Source organism: Tympanuchus pallidicinctus, unplaced genomic scaffold (assembly GCF_026119805.1).
Source record: "Tympanuchus pallidicinctus isolate F22 unplaced genomic scaffold, pur_lepc_1.0 scaffold3, whole genome shotgun sequence".
Classification (NCBI taxonomy): Eukaryota; Metazoa; Chordata; class Aves; order Galliformes; family Phasianidae; genus Tympanuchus; species Tympanuchus pallidicinctus.
Genome location: NW_026294747.1, coordinates 87362202 through 87381713, shown reverse-complemented (window position 1 = coordinate 87381713; position 19512 = coordinate 87362202). Strand labels below are relative to the sequence as shown.

Genomic DNA, 19512 nt, shown 5'->3' with positions numbered 1-19512 from the left:
TCTGGAGATCAAACATGGTACTCTAAAATGTGTTTAAACCAAATCAGTGAAGATATAAAATAGCACTTAAACACCCTTCTTTGAAAGAGACCATGATTAGAACCACTTGAAACAACTGTTTATTGTGGATAGTTTTATTTATATAAAAAGACAAGCAGAAAATATAACTTAAAAGTCTCCATCTCACTATTCATTCATGCATTTGGCAGAGGTAATGTAATGAGCCACTAAAACAAAAAGAAACATAGCGGAAAGTTGTTTTCACATTTATGGAGCTGAGTGTCATGCCGGATGCTGTCCATGTTTCCTCATGGCTGTATGTCAGTGGCACCCAGCTGCTCTGTGGCTGTAGGGTTTTGGTTGCAGGGTTAACCTCACTCTTGCTCACTTCAATACAGCTGGTCATGCACACCCACAGGAGGATGAGGCTCATATGCAGCATTTCCTTCCCTTCCAAAGTTGGGTAAAATAGCTGATGGGTAGATATATCTGTCATTATTTATCTACAGGGAGCTCTACTGAACCGACTGATTCATTTAACTGAGGTAATTACTGGTTTTTTGCAGCTGTCTCAATTACATCACTGAAGGGAAGACTTTAGACTCAACCATGAAGAGCTTGTGAAGTAATGCATTAACTCCTATTAAACTTAAGGTTTGTTCTCCTTTTTACAGGATTTGCCTGGTGAAAAAACAAAGTGAAAGTGTATGCCTGGATACAGCCCTATAGAACTAAACATTGCTGCTGAAAATTTGAGGTAAGCTGCCAACTAATTAACACATCCAAGCAGCTTAGCTTTCCTGCTGAGTTACATCTGCAGAGGGACTATTCAGAGAGCTGCTTGTGAGCACAGTGGTGCTTTGTGTCTTTTTCTAAACTTCTGATATGCGAGCAAGTGACAAACTGGAAGAAGAAAAAAAAAACTGCTCACATAAATGCTTTTAAAAGCACCCGTTCCTGTAAGTATTAATATCTGACTCAATAAAAAATGATGCTTGAAACCACTAGAAGGAATAAGGGATGAGTCAACAGAGTTTTTCATCTCTAGTATTTAAAACTCAGACACTTTGTTAGAGACAGATTTATCCCAACTCCTATTTCACCACCTGAGATCCAGATTTTCAGAAGTAACTGGTAAGTGCCTCCAAAAACTTCTTGGTCACTTGGAAACCTGGTGCATGGTTTAAGCAAAGATGGAGGATGTCCTCTAGGAAGTCTTGGATATATATGTGAATAGACCTTTTATTTGTGTGGCACTCCAATTGGACAGGAATTGTGGCCTTTGCAAGCATTTCTAAGTGCTTGTGTACCTCTTCTCTGTATATGGGACATGTGTCAGGCCTGCTTTACCCTCACGAGTCATGTACAGCTGTCCCAGGTGGTAGGAGCAGCCACTGGATATGTTTGTAGTGAGAAGCACCACAGCTATTTCTTATTTTGGCTCCTATTCAGTTTTTCCTTCACAAAAGTCTGGTGCTGAGGACAGACCATATCATCTCCTGGCTGCACCCAACATCCCTGTGGCCCAGGGACAAGCTGTGGAGACTGCAAGGAAAAGTAATTTACCAAGAGTATTCAAAAAATATTGTGGGCATGCAGCAGAGTCTGAAAATGAGTTGCTGCTTTTCTTTGTCATCTAGCAAAATCTGCTTTTTCTTTCTGCCTTCCTTTGCCAAATCAACCTTGCAAATTGTTGAGTACCAAACCAAGCAACACGGGAGGCCATAGCTGGATTTCAGAATGCTTTACCACACGTTCAAGTTTTACTACACTCCTTCATGGGAAACACTTTGGCTGATACAGCTGCCCTGTGCACTGGTTTACAGTTCTCTGTAAAAAGCTGGCTCTAAGTTTCTTGATTTTCACATTGTTTTCTTGACGAAGATTAGGAAACCTCTGTTACTTCATCTATTCCTTTAAGTTCTAGTAATCGATAACTAAATGGCTAGAAATAAAGTAAATATCATCTATCATCATTACAGCCCATTATCCACAGCACAAATTAAGTTAATCAAAAGTGGATAAAATTTTAAATTTTTTTGTTGGCTCAGATGTTTTTTCTTTCTTTTTTTTTTATTTCCTTCCTCTTTTGTTTTCCTTTTCCTTTCTCCCTCTTTCTTTCTTTCTTTCCTTCTTTCATTCTCATTTCTTTTTCTTCTTTTCTCCTTTTTTCCTTTTCTTACTTTTTCCTTTTTATCTTTTTTTTCCTTCCCTTTTTCATTCCTCCCCCCCTCCCCTCCCCCTCTCCCCCCTCATTTCTGTCTCTCTTCTCTCTCACTACTCTTCCTCCCCCTTTCCTACCCGACTTAAGATTCTCTTCACAGGACACTCGACTAAGGTATAATTCTTTGAAGTTAATTTTCCAATGCAGATCAGTTGTTTCTCCCTGCCTTGCTAGAGCTTTAATGTCGTTCTATCACAATTCAAGTCACTATAAATATAAAATAGATGCTGCGTTTTGTGGCTTTTACTCACACACAGCAAGTTAAAATCTAGAAAATCTCATAAAGAAGGTTTAGAAACGTAACGTGGCTTTTCAGACAGACAAGGCGTCAGTGCCGATGGGCTTTGATTTCATTAGCAAATGGAGGACGGACTAACAGTGCCACCTGGTGTGAGATGCCGAGTACTCTCTGATGTGTCCCGGAACAGTGCGGGTATGTAAGGCTGGTCCTGAATGGCAATTTCACTCCTAGGGTTTAAGGATATAACAACAGGAAATCAAAGAAAGCCGGATTAATTTGTTTGTTTGCTTGCTTTTATTGAGGAAAAGGAAGTTTTAAAATTTGGATTTGATTTGAAATGTAAACCCATATGTTGAATCCACCATCCCCTTGGTGATCTGTAGGGATGTTCTGTTTCTAGAGGGATTGGTTTTAAAATAGTCAACTTCAGGCACTGTCTTAACTATCAATGGCATGCTCAGCTCGTGGGTTAAACAGAAACTGAATTTCTCCATCACAGCCTGGTGCTATTACTTTGCAGAGCTATGCACTGCAGCCACTGCAAAACATTAAGTCTTACAGGCAGAAGGAATACACAGAGTATTCAGTGTTTTGCCTTTCTTGCACTTCACAGCCTGGGTGAATGCATTTGATTCTTGAAGATAGTTACTCTAAAATACACATACACAACAGAATGAGTTAAGTAACATGGAAGAAAAAGCAAGGAAAAACGATTGCTTGTTTGTATTTGGCAGAGGTTTTTTAAAATCTTTTTTCCCTTTTTTTTTTTTTTTTTTTTTTTTTTTTTTTTTACTATTTAAGCCGTCTGAAACATGCATTTAAGATCAAAATAGTTGCTGGAAACAAGAACACTTACCCATCAATAATCCTGCATCACACTGCTTGCTTCCTGCTCTGATGTATTTATTGGTCTTTAGCGAGGAGAGAGATTTTTTTGTTGTTGTTTTATTCTCTGCTGAGTGATTCAGTAAGTATTTTTTTCTATTGTTTTCTTGCAGTTTTGTTGATTTTGGTAGGAACTTTTGTCATTCCTCTCTGTATACCCTTGTTCATAAGCTATCGTATGTTCTTGCCCATAGTCAAGAGGAAACAGAGAAGTGGTGGGCTTGTGGCTCAGCAAATGTCCACTAGGCCAGTTATAGAATGGCTCTGATTTAGTTGTATATTAGTTTTATGAGGATACGAAGAACACAGAATCACAGAATTCTAGGGCTTGAAAGGGACCATTAGGGACCCATCAATCATCAAGTCCAACCCCCTGCTAAAGCAGCTACCCTACAGCAAATTCCACTATGACTGCTCTGCTTAGCAGGTCTGTCCCAGCCAGAAATAATGGAACAGGATTTGTCTCTGGGTTCCTTAAAAAGCATTTCCAGTTTGAGCGAGCCCCTTCTTGAATGGGACCATGGTAAATTGTTAAAAAGAGGAAATGCAATTAGGGAAACGTCAGCCCAAGTGTTTAGATGTGAGTCCTCAGGAAGACCAACCAGCAACAGATGCACAGTCTATTGTTGACCCCTATGGTCAAAAACTTGCACAATTTAAAGGGAAAAAAGTGTTGGTGACTAATGGACCCTTTAAGTAACATCCTTTCCCAGCCCAGGAGAGCAGGCATTTCATATTCATCAGAAAACTGACTGTGAATTGTGTCACAGCCTTGATATCTAATCCATTCAGAATGGAAACAAATTCTAAAGCCTTCAAAAGAGTCTGATATTTTACCATTATTCACACTGCATTGTGAGCGAGAGAGCTTGTGTACTCCAGACATGTTGAGAATAGGGAGAGAGATCTCATTTTCATGCAGCAGTAAGTGTGCTGGTGGTTATTTGTTCAAGCATCTTCCATTTAATGCACTAAATTATTCTGCTGCCAAGTTATACTTCTGATAGAAAACTCCAAAGTGGGAATTTACAGCTCAGGTGCCTTGTAGTCACCCTAATAATATTTCCTTGTGAATACTGTGCATTTCTTTCAACAGGAAGATCTTTCATGAAGCAACACTGACCAGTCAGGCATATTAATATGATTTATAAGATTTCTCTTCACATAGCTTTTTCCTGTCAATGTCTGTGTTTAGAGAGATCTCAGAACCGTTGGGGTTTGTAGGGACCTCTAGGGATCATTGAGTCCAACCCGTCTGCTAAAGCAAGTTCCCTACAGTAGGTAGACATTTGAAGAGACTGGGGTAGAAAATTTAAGCTTTATTCAGAATTTCAAAATTAAAGCAGCATTATTCTTCAGACTTTAACAAATTTTCTGAAATCTCTTGTACTCAGGTATCTGGTAGAAGAAAAGCAATTAAGAAAATGGTAAGGATCTTGAGTTGGGGTCAAATTTTGGCACCCACCAACTTCCAAGTGCAGCACAGAACAGACAGCTCCAAGAAGAGAAAGAGAGATGCCTTTCAAACTTTTCAAGCTGGCACAGGTTTCAGAATGGAATCACACACTCAGAAACATTGTATTTGTTTGGCTGTGCAGTCAGAGCCTTTTTGCTTGCTGATTAATTAACCAAGCCAAAAACTTTTCAGGTTCAGATGAGTAGATTATACTTTCCAGGGGTTGGATGCAGTTTTTTGTGTCACATTCTTGCCATAATACCACTCCTGTGCAGTCCTTCTCGCCTGTTACGCATTCCTTGGCTACAAACAGTTGAAGAAAGAAGTGTTTCAGCAGCTTCCCATCAAGGCCCTTATAGAGAGGAAAATCCAATTTGCTTCCTTTTCTTTGACTTATTTGCTAGCTACAGTTGAGGTCTATGTGTGTCTCTTGTCTGTATGCATTCTGTGGCTCTTTTCAGAGCGAATGAACATGCTTATACTTTTGCAGTACTGCATTTACTTGTAGCTCTGTTGAAGATACGATTAACAGGAGAAGAAATTGTAATTTAGACTGACTTTCCCGAGCATCTTTTATCAATCTGTGTTTATGCCTTGGTCTCCAGGAGGCCCTTTGATGCATGGCATCCATAATAATTCTCAGACAGACTGCCAGGATTTATCCCCACCCTACCAGGATTTGCAGAGAGATACAAGGAACTATGGCTTGCTGATACCACTGTTGTGCCAGTTCCATGCCTGTGCATGCCTACACCAGCTGAGGGCTGAACAGTAGCTCCTTTTCTACTGCTACATGGCATTGTGTCTTAAGGAAGGAAATGCTATATGACTGATTCTGCTCAGTTCTCTCAGTTGTTTTCATCTGAATGGAACATTTACTCTTTGTGTTCAGACACAAAATAGTCATTCAGTTAAAGGAGGTGTGTTTTCACTACACTTCAAAATGTGGGGGAATATCTCAGATGCTTTATTTGTAATCACTGTGTTGTAAAGGTAACTAGCAGCCATATGTTCAAAACTTGGTTATCTAATGATGTACTGGTGGGTGGAGTTGTACTTTTGAAAAATTTTCGTTCTGTTGCAGAAAGATTAAAAAAAGATGCTTGTTTGAGATGTTAACTGAGTGGAAAAGATGGCTTGGGTAGTAGAACACGTACCTTCAAAGTGAAGTCACCCACTCACACATCTTAGCAAGCTCTTGCAGGCCAATATGAAAACCACATCTAGTTCCAATCTAACCTTGCTCCATTTGGGGGTGTGGGGGGAAGACAGAAAAAGTTACACAAGGAGCAAAGACGGAAATTTATGCCTTCAACTGACAGAGGCTTGGCACAGTAGGCTAACTTCAAAGTGTGCTAATACACTCCAGAGATCAGTAAACATGATTAATATACAGTCTGTGGGATTTGTGTATGTGTGTGTGTGTGCAAAGTTACACAGACTTCTAAAAACAAAAACAACTTTTATAGTTAATGTCTAATGTATTCCATCTGGTGGAGTGTGTATCAATATGTTCCTATTAAGGGCCAAATTAGGGACATAACGCACATGCTGAGTAGTAACTTAGTCTGCAAATAGTGCTATGTGCTATTCTAATGAGGAAATCATCAGCATATGATTTTCAGTCTTCCATATCAGTATGTTTAGAAAAGTGGCAACATGCTGCTCGGAGTTCTCTCTTCTACACTGTACCTTCTGGCTTCTTTTAGCATGCAGCCTAGGGAACACGAAGCTCTGATAATAGGTTTCATTCTCTGGTAGGTCTGCTCTGTGTTAGACTGTGTGATCTGTGCTGCTCATGCCAGTGTGGCTTTATTAGAAACTCTTTTCCAGGAGACATACTTCCAGTGTGCCTCTTATTTTAGTTTAAGGGATGATACAGCTCACCAGCAGATGCTGTGGGCATAGAGCTGTATTAATGAGTCTTGCCCGGTTAGCTAATTGTGCCCTGATTCAGGTTTTCTGAGTCATTTCTTTGTATGTCTTTACTTTCTTTAAATACCAAAGTTTCTGGGTTTTGTGCATTTGAATTTTGTAGAATTCAAAGGGAGGCTTTTGGATATTTGTAGAAGAGTTAGACTGCAATCCTTACTTCAGCTAGCAAATGGCATCTTCCACACTGTTCTGCTGTCTTTCAACTGCTACAGAGACCTTATATTTGCTAGTGGTCATTTTCTTGCAATTATTTTATTTCCTTAAAAACAGTAGGAAGGGCAATATATATCTAATATATTTTCTTTCTCCCTATATTTCTCTCTATTTGCACCAAAGCTATATGCTGTTCAATTATAAAATTTCCCTATTCCTGCTCTTCTCCACAGAGGCAGAGCAGTTGGCAGACAGCTGTAGCATGGAAGGGTGGTAAGAGGGTGTGGGATTTTCTGCTGGCGCTGCTGCCAGCTCTCCTGCAGCCCCATTTCAGTTCACTGGGCTATGTACACATGTGTGTACTGCCTTTGCTCTCCCACTGCATGTGCTGTGAGCCTGGAAAGGAAGACTCACTGGAAAGGTGCCTTAGTTTTCCATGTTCATTTATTACTGCATTGGAGAGTTCAAGGGTATGTTGTAAACTTGTTAAAACTAAACTAAAATATCATGCATTTCAACTCAAAGTCTGTAGAACATTTGGTTAGATGGTATGGATTCTCCTCTTCTTATTAAAAAGCAAGGTAAAATTTCATCCTTCCTGATAGAATGTGGTGCAGCTGGTGGCTATGCCTGTGGTGAAGGCAGGGTGCCTTTCTGAGAGGAGAGAGGTGGATTTGGCTTAGAGGAATGATCACTGACAAAGCATCTCTCTTTGGTTATATCCTTCTCTTTAGCTTGTTCTGGGGACTAGCTCCAAACTTTCAGTCGTAAAGCATGACAAATAAGGTGGCTATGGTGGTGCCAATCTTCTGGCTTTTCTGAAGCCACTCTGCTGTTTTTTCTTTGTCCGTGTGTACTTGCCTTCTGCTCAGCACAGTGAGGACTGGGTTTGAGGCAAAAGCTTCTATTTGGACAGACATTAGTAGTAAGGATAGTGATCTCCTTGTTTCATGACACTGCTATAGGTCGTGGTACAGTCAGCAAAACTGTTCATGGTCAAAGTCAGCTGTGCAGAGTTCAGATCCATGGCAGTCCTTTACTAAGGCATATAATGCAAAAGCAAAGTCATGGTTTGCCTGTTTTAATATGTGCTAATATTCTTTAAGAGACAACTCGAGACAGCAAGGAAGTAGCAGGTAAAGTGGAAATTTTAATTCTAATCATTTTTTAGGCTCAGGCAGATGATTCCCTATCCAGGTATATTTGTTTTCTACATCTTCTTTCACAGCCTAGTTTGCTGAGATGAAAACAAAACCTAAGGGATTTTGTTTTTGGAGGACAATGACAGATGCTGAACTCCAGAAGTTGTTGGCAGTTTCCTATAAGACCTGTTGGAATTGCTCTCTCTGCATATGCAAATGTGGCTGAGTGAAACACCTGGCATGATCCCCCAGTCTAGCTGATGTGGAGCCAGAGTGTCCACTTGAGGTGTCTTTACTACGGCTATCTCCAAATACTCATATTTGGAAGTAGGAACATGCTTGAGGTTTTAGTATTAGTGCTCTGCTGCTGTAACCTGTCATTTGCAGAATTAAAAACAGGGAAAGGCACCCAGGGCTGAGTTTCCAGAGGCAGATCCCCATTCATCAGGTGCAGGATTGCTCTGGAGCATGATTTTCTTTGAGCATGGAGAGAAAGGATTTTGTGTGTTTCCAGCACTGTGGAGTTACCAGTATTTCTCATCTGGATTTAACTGATGCCAGTGAGTATTACATCGAGATTTTTTTCTTCTGATCCACGGCATGAAGTTAGAATAACAAAAGGACTAAGCGCTCACAGAGATTGCTACAGTTGATTTCATTTTTTAGCGAAACAGTGAAATTTGCAATTAAATTTTTAAAATGTGACATTATTGTCATGTAATTTGTCTGTGGATTGGAATAATGAAACCCTGTTATACAAAAAGTTCTTGGCAACACATTTGTGTTGGTAATCTGCTCAATCTCCCTTCAGTGTGCTGAAGTCTGGTGAAAGTTGGGTGCTTTTCTAGATAGCAACTGACCATTATTCTTTCTTACTTACTTACGCATCCTTTTTAAATCTGTTGCCTTGCTTTGGACTGCCCAAGCACTGGTTCGGTTTAATATATTGTGTGATCAAGGTGTGCAGAATGCAGATACTTAAGGTTTTCGCTGGGCTCTAAAGAAGAAATAATAATCTTTTCTAAAGTCTGATGCATTTCATATTCTATCCAAACAGGCATACATATTTGTACAATCAATAGGATCTTATTCAATGGAATTCTTCTCCTGGGTGTAAAATTAAAAGACTCAAGAAACTATTAGCTCTCTAAAGCCTTAAAGAAGCTGCTAGATTGGAACTCATGCAATTTTGTCATCAGCTATACTAATCTTGATTTCAAATGCTTAAATCATCACAGGCTGCAAAAAGTTAAATATTAAAATGCTCTCATTAATGTCCCCCCTCTGGATTTCACAGTGCTTTATCAAAGAGTAATACCACAATGGACTAAATATCTTTGAATATATTTATCCTCTGGGAAAGAGACATTTACAGAAATTCCGGAGATGAAAATGTCAAATGTTACTCATCCTGTCTGTGGCTTTTTATTCCTTTTTGAAGTATGTTTGCTTCCACTTGGTAGCTGAGGGTGTCACTGCTTGTTATTTGATATCTGGAACTAGGGCACACAAAAGGATGACTAATCCCATTTACTGGAATTTTACAGTTTTCATCAGGCCACAGTTTCCATTTCAAGCTTTATAGTAAAAGCAAAACACCAACTGGCAAACTGACTCCTGTTATTGCTGTAGTAAATTAATATGGATTGCTATTACAGTAAAAGAGTCCTTTCTGAAGATTATTTCTTGAATTGAAAAGAAACTTAAATTTAAATCTTTTCTGAGAGGCAACTATACACTATGTATCTTATATGAGAGATATATGAGAGGTATATAGCTATGTATCTTATATGAGAGGTAACTATATACAGTACAGAATACCCATGTATCTTGATTATTTTTTCGTTTAGTATTCAGCTGATCTCAAGGATCTTATAGTCACTGTTTTCAGCTGTTCTTTACAAAAATGTTTTATTCTGGTTTCTCCAGCACTTCTACTAAAGTAACATTTCCAGAGCCTCAGTAAGGGCAGCTATAGCAAGCTTTCAAAACTGGTCTGAGCTCATTGTGATAAATCTGATAACCCTGAAGAAGAAAATCTAATTCTAAGATAGTCATCTGCTTGAATTCTAGCCCTAAACTCCTTCATTTAAATCACTGTGTTTGTCTCTTCCCTGGTATCAGTTCATTTCTGTTAGTTTTCCCTCTTTCCCTTTTTGCTCTCATGAATTACCGTCAGTACATAATATGGCTTCTTCCATCACACATAGTACATGTATTAAATCCAACCCTGTGACCTCCCGCACAGTGGGCAGCTACAACATAGCACAGATTTAAGTGCATTGAAGTCAGATGTTGAATTCACAAAGAAATAAAATCTGCATTGCCTGCTCTTTGCTTTACTCCAAATCCTACACTACCCAGTATTTTGGACCCCGCATTTTCTGATCTGTCATCTGAACACCTCATCTTCAGATGAGACTGTAAGACCTAGCTAAAGGAGATGTACGCTTGAAAATGAAGACGGGAGATTTCATGATTTTTAGACCTTGTCATCAACACTGATTATATGTGATTTTTTTTATTGCTTTGCAGATTTTTCTCTTCTTGTCTTCTGGAAAGTGAATCTGCAAAGTAGAGTTTCCCAGAGTCCTGTTTTGCAATGTAAGTAGTGTTTATCTGGGGGACCCCTAGGGTCCTCTTTCAGATGGAATGAGAGACGTGAACTACCAGTACACAGAGGATGATAGGAGTTGGGCAGACTCTTGAAGGTTCAAGTCTCTGTTACGGATAGCATTGGGTTGATTTTCAGTCTCTTGAAACCGAAAGTTTTAGCCATGTACTGGCTCTATGTTGGGTAACACCAGATAGGCCAACTGTGCAGCCTGAATGACTATGGCGTTCAGAAATTGAGGATGTCTCCATGATGTACGTGTAGGCCACATTTCTCAGAGGTTCAACACTCAGCATGTTGTGCTCTGGACTGTGTGAATGTCAGCCAGCTTGCTGGATTTAGGCATAAGATCCATATCCCACGAATATAGCTGAGCTCACTTGACTAATGTTCTGTTCTGATAGTTGTAATGGCTATTTTCCATATAATAGTTTCCTCTCCTAAATGATCTTGTGTCCAAACTAAAGGTCTGTTCTTCATCTGTTTTAAATCAGTATGTCTGTGCTGATTTAATGCTTACGTATAATAACGAGTAAGCTGGAAATTTATAGCTAGTACTGTTATGCAAATGCACAGAAACTCATGGCACTGGTGTCACCAGTGACAACATTGGTAAGGATGTTGAGACATTTTGGAGTTCCTATTTGTGATGTCACTTCTGAGAATGTGAAAAATCACTGTGTTTCAGTCTTTGGGGGAGGGATGTAAGGATGGGGAGGCCTAGGACTCAGCTTTCAGTGAGATTTCAGCTTTTTGTAATGTAATTTTTGTAATGTAATTTTTGTTTCTACACTTTTCTCACCAAAGCAATCTTCAGAGCAGTGCTGCTAACAAACAGAATGTTACTATCCTGGGATATCAGACCTTACTTGCAAAACTTTTATTTGCTTGAATAGCAACCAATCTCAAAGCCCTTCTTGCTTGTAAGTTTTGTCTGTAAGTTTAGGTAGAGACAGCACAGCCACTCTTGCAATAGTTTATTGTGGGAAGCCTAAAGTGAAGCTTTCTTCTGAGTTAACACCAAGGGAGCATCGGATGAAACTGGGAACTGTGTCACAGCAGTGGATTGTCAGCAGCTGAACTACAGTCTAGAAAAGGAAAATGTATTTTTATGTCTTCTGCTTTGCTCCTCTAAGAGACTTTGAGGATCGTTTTTCCCATTTTGCCTATTTACCCAATCTGGAAGTCCATACACTTAAATTACTATTCTGTTTTAAAGAATTAATGCTTCTAGCTTAAGCTTCCAGCATTAACATGGCCCTTCAAATTACAGAAATATTCCAAAAGGATTTGAATGCAAAGAATATTTCAGCATAGAGTATTTCTATTTCCATTTATTTGTTCACTTTGACCTCTGTGAGACTCTAAGCAACTGCTTAGATGTGATGCTGCCATCCTATATTTGAGTATTCCCTTATGGAGTAAAATGAATATAGGCAGGAGAATTTATTCTGGTAGATTCTTCTTCTTAAAGAATTCTAAAGCCATAAGCCAAAAGCTGTGAAACCATGAGCCATGAGAAGAGTTGAAACCATAGGGTGGCCATGATAGTGCTCTGCATAGGTGTTTTGACATCCAAATCCTGACCAAAACAAGTGCTCCACAGCTATCTCATGCCCCATCCTGCACACTATCTGCTGAGCGGTTATCTTCTTCACTCCTAGCTTTTTCCAGAAGGTGTCACTGTTAGGCAGTGGTGTTCAGAAGGCCTGCCGATTTAAAAATAATTGCATGAAAAGGACTTCATGGGTCTTCTTTTCTTGCTATGATTATTCTATTCCTAGTAAATCAACATCAACAGTTAGACCATTAGAATTAGAACATGAAATGGGAACATCAAAGTTGCTCTGTAATTTGAATTTACATTCTGTCTGAGAACATTCCATCCCAAAGAAAATTCAGCCTCTTAGACCACTAGCTTAAGAGTTGAGAGTGTGAAATTGCCAACATGATTGATTGGGCAGTGTTAAAGGACACACTTTTAATGTTCATATTCTGTGCACACAAGCACACATCCAAAAAGCGTATGTGCACCACTGGGCAATGTTTCATGATGAAAAGCTGCAAAAATATTTCTTTTCGCAGGTGTTTAGTGAGATTTGATTTGTTTGCAGACTTCACCTTGCATTGGACTGTGGGTCTTAGAACAACGCATCAGAGGCTATTAAGAAATGAACAGATGACCCAGATTTGGAAAATATTATTAATATGCACAAGAATTGGAACACTGTTCTACAAAGGTGGACAAGTGTCTCCAGGTCTTTGATGTGGTCATATATATTAAAACGAAATGCAAAGGCTCAGATGTAGGAATAATAAACCGGAAGTGCATCTGTAGGCAACAAGAAAATGGAAGATAATTCAAATTATGAAAGTAGACTAAAGAGCTATTTCTAAGATCTGCCACTGAAAAATGAAAATATGGTCTAAAAAAAAATAGAAGAGGTGTTTTTTGTGAAGCCTTAGCACCTCTAACCCAAGGCTGGCTGAGCACTCACCTGGAAATCTGCACCCAGCTCTGGCTTCTCACCTTCAGTTGTGGTGGGTGTAAGCTGGAAGAGGGAAAGCACTAGTGTGCTTAGAGAACTCAATAGCAGCAGGAGAGAAACAATGCTTAAGATGCAGATAAGTGTTATCTTAGATCTAGTGGGCCATTTGAGATGGACCCTGGAGAGATGGAATTGGGGGCAGAACCCTCTATATGTACTGTAGCTACAGACTTTATCATGTCCATAACTACAACACAAGACTAAAATTAGTAGTCTTAGTTTATGAGGGCCTGTTTCCTACTTGTGTTTTCTACACAGTGGGAAAATCATATGCAAGCTGAATGGTTCGTTCATTTCCCATTTGCACTCTGCATGGAGTGTCTGCTGCTGGGTGACATATCTTCTGCCTTGTAATATAAGATGGATAAACCATCCACGAACACCACATAGTGTTTTCGGGAAAGAGGAGTAAGTAGACCAGCCTTCCTAATGCAAGCCCTGGACTGGCACTGATGCAGCGTTGTTTTCCCAGTGATGGGAAAAGACTCATTCCTGAGAAATCTTCATCTGTTATTGCCCAGGGAAGCTGTGGAGGCACTATTTATGGAGGTATTCAAGGCCATGCCGGATGAAGCTCTGGACAGTCCAGTGAGAAGCGTCCCTGCCCATGGCAGGAGGGATGGAGATTATACGTAAGGACTCATCCAATACAAACCATTCTATAGTTCTATGTTTCTTTTGAAATGGAATCCATAAAATAGTGCAACTTTTTTGCTCTGGTCATAACAGTCTTCATCTTGTGAGAAACTGCTCTAGCAGGAGCAGATCTGGAGCAGTGGGTGGGTGAGCTTCTGGGGCTCCTGTAGTTCAGTGGGGAATGAGTATCCTGTGAAAGCACAATACCCACAGCAGTCCTGGTTCTACTTTGAGCAGACCTTGATAGTAGCCCCTTTCTAGCATGGGGATGACCTTAAAGAGGGGCACAAAGCCATAATCTGCCTGTGATTTTTGCTTTCCTCTTACAGCCATCAGAATGGAGAAAGGAAGGGAGAACAGGAGGGAGTGAGCCAGGAGGTATGTCCCTGAAGGACCCTACTGGGGCAGAGTTTCAAGTACTCAGTTTTACAGCACATGCTCAGCAATAAATCTACTATTTAACCAATGTGTTGACAAATCAATCCTGATCTGAGTTTGTATGTTGCTTTGATTCTTCAGGCAAGTATTGAATATGCGGCCAGATTCTTAATATAGAAGCAATTGGAAGTAGGTCATTTCCGCACTTCAAATGCCATTTAAAAACTCTACTTAAGCTATGGAAGAAAGGGAAAAGTTTTCCCCATCTTTTCTTCTTCCTTGTTTTTTGCAGCACAAATCAGTCTATGAAAATAAATTGGCATGAAATAAAAATTGTTATTTCCTTTTTTCTTCAATTTTACTCTTTATCAGGACAATTTTAATGAAATCCATCTATTTACTTTGTGGGACTCTAGTAACATACCTTCTCATTATACCATAAATAATGGCAAAGTAAAAATCTCACGACTATTACTTTAAAAGCAAATTTATGGTTTTTTTAATGGATTCCATAATACAGATTTCAAAGTTTACAGTAGTTTAACCATAGACAAACATTGTGTCCTTCCCTCCTTTGTAATTCAGCTGCTCTTTATTTTCTTTTTCAGCTTTATATGGTTTAAACATCTGTTCCCTCAGAGTCGTTCCATGCCTGCCTGCCTTATTAGAGGGTTTGGTGCTGGAGTCCTCTGACTGAACGCCAAAGTCCTTCCCTTTGTTTTTCTCAGTGACGTACACAAGAACTTTGAGGTGGTGTAAGAACAGAGGGATTCATGGCTAATAAATACTTCATCTAGATGGGTGAGTGTTTGAGCTAGGCTGTTAGCTTAATTCTAACCATAAGGAGCAATAACCACGGCATACTTTGGGTGGGAGAAGACATCAATCACTGTCACTTTTCAACAAAGGAAAATGAGTAGAGATGGAAGAAGCTTTTGAAAACTGGGACTTAAATTTTCATCCTGGCTAATTCTTCTCTGGATTGCTGGTGTTCCTAAAAGCCATCTTGCAAGTCTTTTTTTCCAGTGGCAATGTTACTCCTGTTACTCAGTAAAATTGGATGATTAATATGTGCATTCTGACAAAGGCCGGCTACAGATACATTACTTGTAATAGAACATAGGGATACCCTCACTCATATCAATCTCTGGGTATATAGGGAGGTTTTCCAAAGTAACTCCCTTGACATATTAGGACTGACATACTTCTGCTGTGCTCTGAAATTCATTTTAAATCTTTCAACTTAGGGAGAAGTAACTGCTGTCACAAATTAGCATGCTGTCATATTGAGCTCAGAAAGTTCTTTTTCATGCTCATTTTATGTTCCATTTATCCTGCTATTAGTAGAGAATAAGAAGATTTACTTTTAAATGATTATGTAAGGTTTAGCGGAGTAATGATTTCTTGATGGAATTCTTTCTGATGTGGAAATGAGTTGCTTCCTGTATAAAGTTTTGCATTCACTGTTTTTAAGGAAACAGGACTGGGGCAAATGTCTGCGCCTCTCAGAAATCAAAATATCTCAGGAGAACAGCTTTTGTTACGAGCAGCTGTACTTGCCTGTCTGGGCTCTGCAGTCAGCTCGATGTGAGCACAGCTCACCCCTTTGTGCTTTGCACTCCGAGGGTGAGCTCCTGGCTCTGCAGATGCCAGGAGAGGTTTTGCCCTTGACTCCAGGAATTCATGACATCAACTTCAGCCTTCACAATGCAGCCTGTCTCCCTGTGGCTCTCTGTTTTCCCTGACAACCTCCTTAGCGTTCCTACAGTTATTAAAAAAACTCATTGCTGCTGTCCCTTCCTATTTGTTTTTTGGATAATGTGTGCATCCAAAGAAATCTCATCTTCATCGGTAGCGTCACTACTGTCACTAGCATGGGGAAGGGGAAGCTCTGACGCTGCATCGCTGTCTGTGCCCATTACCAGCAAAGGAAAGAGATCTCCTATATGTCTTATCCATTTAAGAAGAGTCTTTTTCAGTTGCAGAGCGTCAGTCTCCTAACTGTGTTCAACATAGCAGTTTTTTCTTGCAGATATTTTCTGCCACTTTCAAACAGCTGAGTCTTGGTTTTTCTCATTGTTCTGGAAAACTGTTGTCATTCAGATGAGTTGCTACTTCTCTAAAATCTCTATCACTGCCTAATTTCTTTGAGATCCAGTTGACTCACGTAACAATACATAAATTAGAATGAAATTAGAAGAGCATTTGCTCTCTATTTTCTCCCAGTTGTTATTACTCCATACATGTCAGCTTTGGATTTACACCAGTGTAAATTTTGAATAGGAGCAGAACTGGCACAATCCTTTAGGATCTTCTGATTAAACTTATTCAGCCTGTTTTATTTTTCAGGCTGTATTATTTTTTCCTCTCTTTTTATACCTTCTTAATCCCTAGTGTTCTGATCAGATGGAAACATTTCTTTTGCTTGTTCCTTTGGTAAAATCATGGATGAAATTACTGTACAATAATGGTCCCAGTTTTGCCATTTCACATCAGTGGAAATAAAAGAGAGGTTGGGAGGGAGCTTGCACATAAATAAGAAAACTTTAACACTCTTTGATAGTGCTTTTATTTACAAAAGAAAGAAAAAGAACTTCTAAGGGAAAAAAAAATGCATCATGTCTCAGCATTATTCAAAAAAAGAATTTTTAAATAGAATTTTTAATTTAAAAAGGTTTTTATTTGTTATTTTGGTCTGACTGCTGAATATGTGGTTAATTGAATGGTTTCCTATATCTCACTGGTTTCATTTTTGGTTATTTTCACCTTCGTTAATATTTCTTCAAATCTTTCTTCTATATTCAGCTTGGTTGAGGTTCATTTTATTTTCTTATTGGGCTTAAGCTGTCTTTTAAATAGTAATATGTAGTCAGAGGACGTTTTCAGAAAGCGGGAGATTTGGATCCCAAACACTTCTCAAACAAAAAGCATTTAAATAATGTTATATGTACAGAATGGACAATTTACACTTGGAAGAATGTTGTAGTCATCTTTTTTAAGTATCCTAATTAAAGCTATGCTCTTTCGTAGATGTATTTCTTTGTGCAAGTCATCTACATATTTATTGAACCAGAGAAGAAAAAACTTCCCAGCATAATAATTAGACTCCTCACCTTAGGAAATAGGAAAACAGATTTCCACTCTGTGATTATTGTGAATTATTACTTCATGTTTTAATATGAAATGAAGAAAATCTGGGAGAGATTGAGTGTTTACATCTTGGCTTATCAGTCATTTATAAAGAAACAGGGTGAGGTAGATTTACAACATCTTAATAAATGGAACCAAATTCCTAACAGATATGGGAATTATTTTAATTGTTAAGCGATCAGAGAAAAGGTTAATTATTCTCCTTAAACCTAGTTTTTCTTTCTTAGATTCATACTACAAACATTTGGAATTAAATTTTCTCTCAAAATGAAACTTAGCTTTGTGGTATCTTCTTTGTAAAATCTTGGGGTTTTTTTAATGAACAAGAACATTTTCTTCTCTAAGCACTCTACATTGTTTTGTTTTCTTTTCCAGCCTTCAAACACAGAAAAGCAGTTATGAGATCGTTTCTGCTTACCTATTGAATTCATTCATTCTTGTCATGACCAATGAAATTAAGGCTAACTACTTTGAGAAATTTTGTGCTTTTCTTATGGTTCACAAAATGGAAATGGCTTACCAGAATGTCTGTTCTAACTCCAGAAATAGTCCTTGATTAGCAGCATTCAGCAAAAAGTTGTTGCTGTCTCAATGTATTTGCCAGTGAATAATTAATACATCTGTGCAAAAGCACTCCCTCCTATAGCTGCCCTGGTTCTCTAATGAGCATTATTACTGACCAGGCACTGACAAAACATTTCACACACTTAAAAGCTGTCTGGAACTGTTTTTTGGTACATTAGTATATCTGAAGGGTTACTTGATTTGGCAAATTTCCTGTAGATAGCCACCTCTCATCCCTTTGAACTAATTTATAAACAGTTTGGCAGGATAATCTTGACAGTCTTTCAGTTCACCATCAGTAGTTTCAGAAGCCCCTTCTCCCTGAAAATAATAAGGAAATAGATCTTGGCATTCAAATTATTTCTACCTATTCCATACTAGATCTCTTCGAGTGATTTCTTCAACTAATTCTCTTGTAATTCATGTCAGTTACTGCATATCTTTTAATCCTGTTAACAAGAGAACAGTGATTATTTCATTAAGGAGCTCACTGGAAAAATGATCTAAACTGTTCTCTGAATCATTAAACAAAGCCCATAATTGAATTATGTAATACTTGGGAGAAATTTCTGTTCCAAAGGGTCAGCAATGAATATCAGTTTCTAGTGTATTAAACACTGACCAAGGGCATAAAGAAGAATGATTTTCTTTGTCTGTTTCTTATTTTTTGCTAAATTAGCAAATTGATTTAAAAATTTACAACTGAATAATTTATTAAAAAATGAAATGATGTCCAAATGTAGTTCTTTTTCACAAAGTGAAATGTTACCCAACTCATCTTGGTGATGCACCTTCACTGTTGACCTGCTGATCAAATGTAGTCCAGTACAGAATGCGTATGAAAATCAAAATTTTATTTTATTTTATTTTAGAATATATAAACTTTATTGCTTTTGGATATATAAATTGATTTAATGGTACTCACTCAAGCCCTTTTCCCTACCAGCTTCCAAAGAGACCAATTGTTCTCCTGAAAAGCCTGGCTGACTTACCACCGAGTATTTGTCAGATGTCAAGATACACATGTCAGAGGAAAGGTGGAAATCTCAAATGTGAAGGTCTGTGTCTCTTGGAAAGATGTGACCTGTCTCTCGGGAATAAGGTTAATCTGTTTATCTGGTAACAAATTACAAATCAAAATCTGTTTTTGGTTTCGCTGTGATGCTAAGAATATTGAAGCACCAAGTCATAGGACAGAACTTGATGACTGAATCTTTAAATGACTTACGTGGCTATTCTCAACGTTATTAGAATGGTAGGCTTTTTTTTCTATTCCTTTATTCTCAGAATTCTACTTCCAGAACATTAAGTCCTCAATACACAAAAGGGAAATTCAAACTGCTGTTAATACCATTGCTGATGTTTTGCTATATATCTTCAGCAATATTATATCAGATATGAGAAAGTAAACAGTTTTCAAAGTAGCAAAAAAAAAAAAGTAAAAAAAACATGCATTCACCTTCCCGCATGTTGTATTGGTGTTTTGAAAGAACAGCTTGATAAAACTGAAAAAATTTAAGAGCTGAATAATATGGGAGAAAACATTTTAAAAGAAAATTGTGAATGATAGTTGGGAGCTACTTAG

General features: G+C 38.5%; 1 long non-coding RNA gene across 2 annotated transcripts; it reads left to right on the top strand.

Moving 5' to 3' along the window:
• Positions 1 to 10588: 10588 nt before the first annotated feature.
• LOC128086339 (uncharacterized) lies at positions 10589 to 15967 on the top strand. 2 transcript variants are annotated; one of them, XR_008209332.1, is made up of 3 exons: positions 10589 to 10640; positions 14165 to 14213; positions 14822 to 15967. It is a non-coding gene; the product is annotated as an uncharacterized LOC128086339 (long non-coding RNA). The 2 variants fall into 2 exon arrangements; XR_008209331.1 differs by lacking the exon at positions 10589 to 10640 and adding an exon at positions 13721 to 13831.
• Positions 15968 to 19512: the final 3545 nt, after the last annotated feature.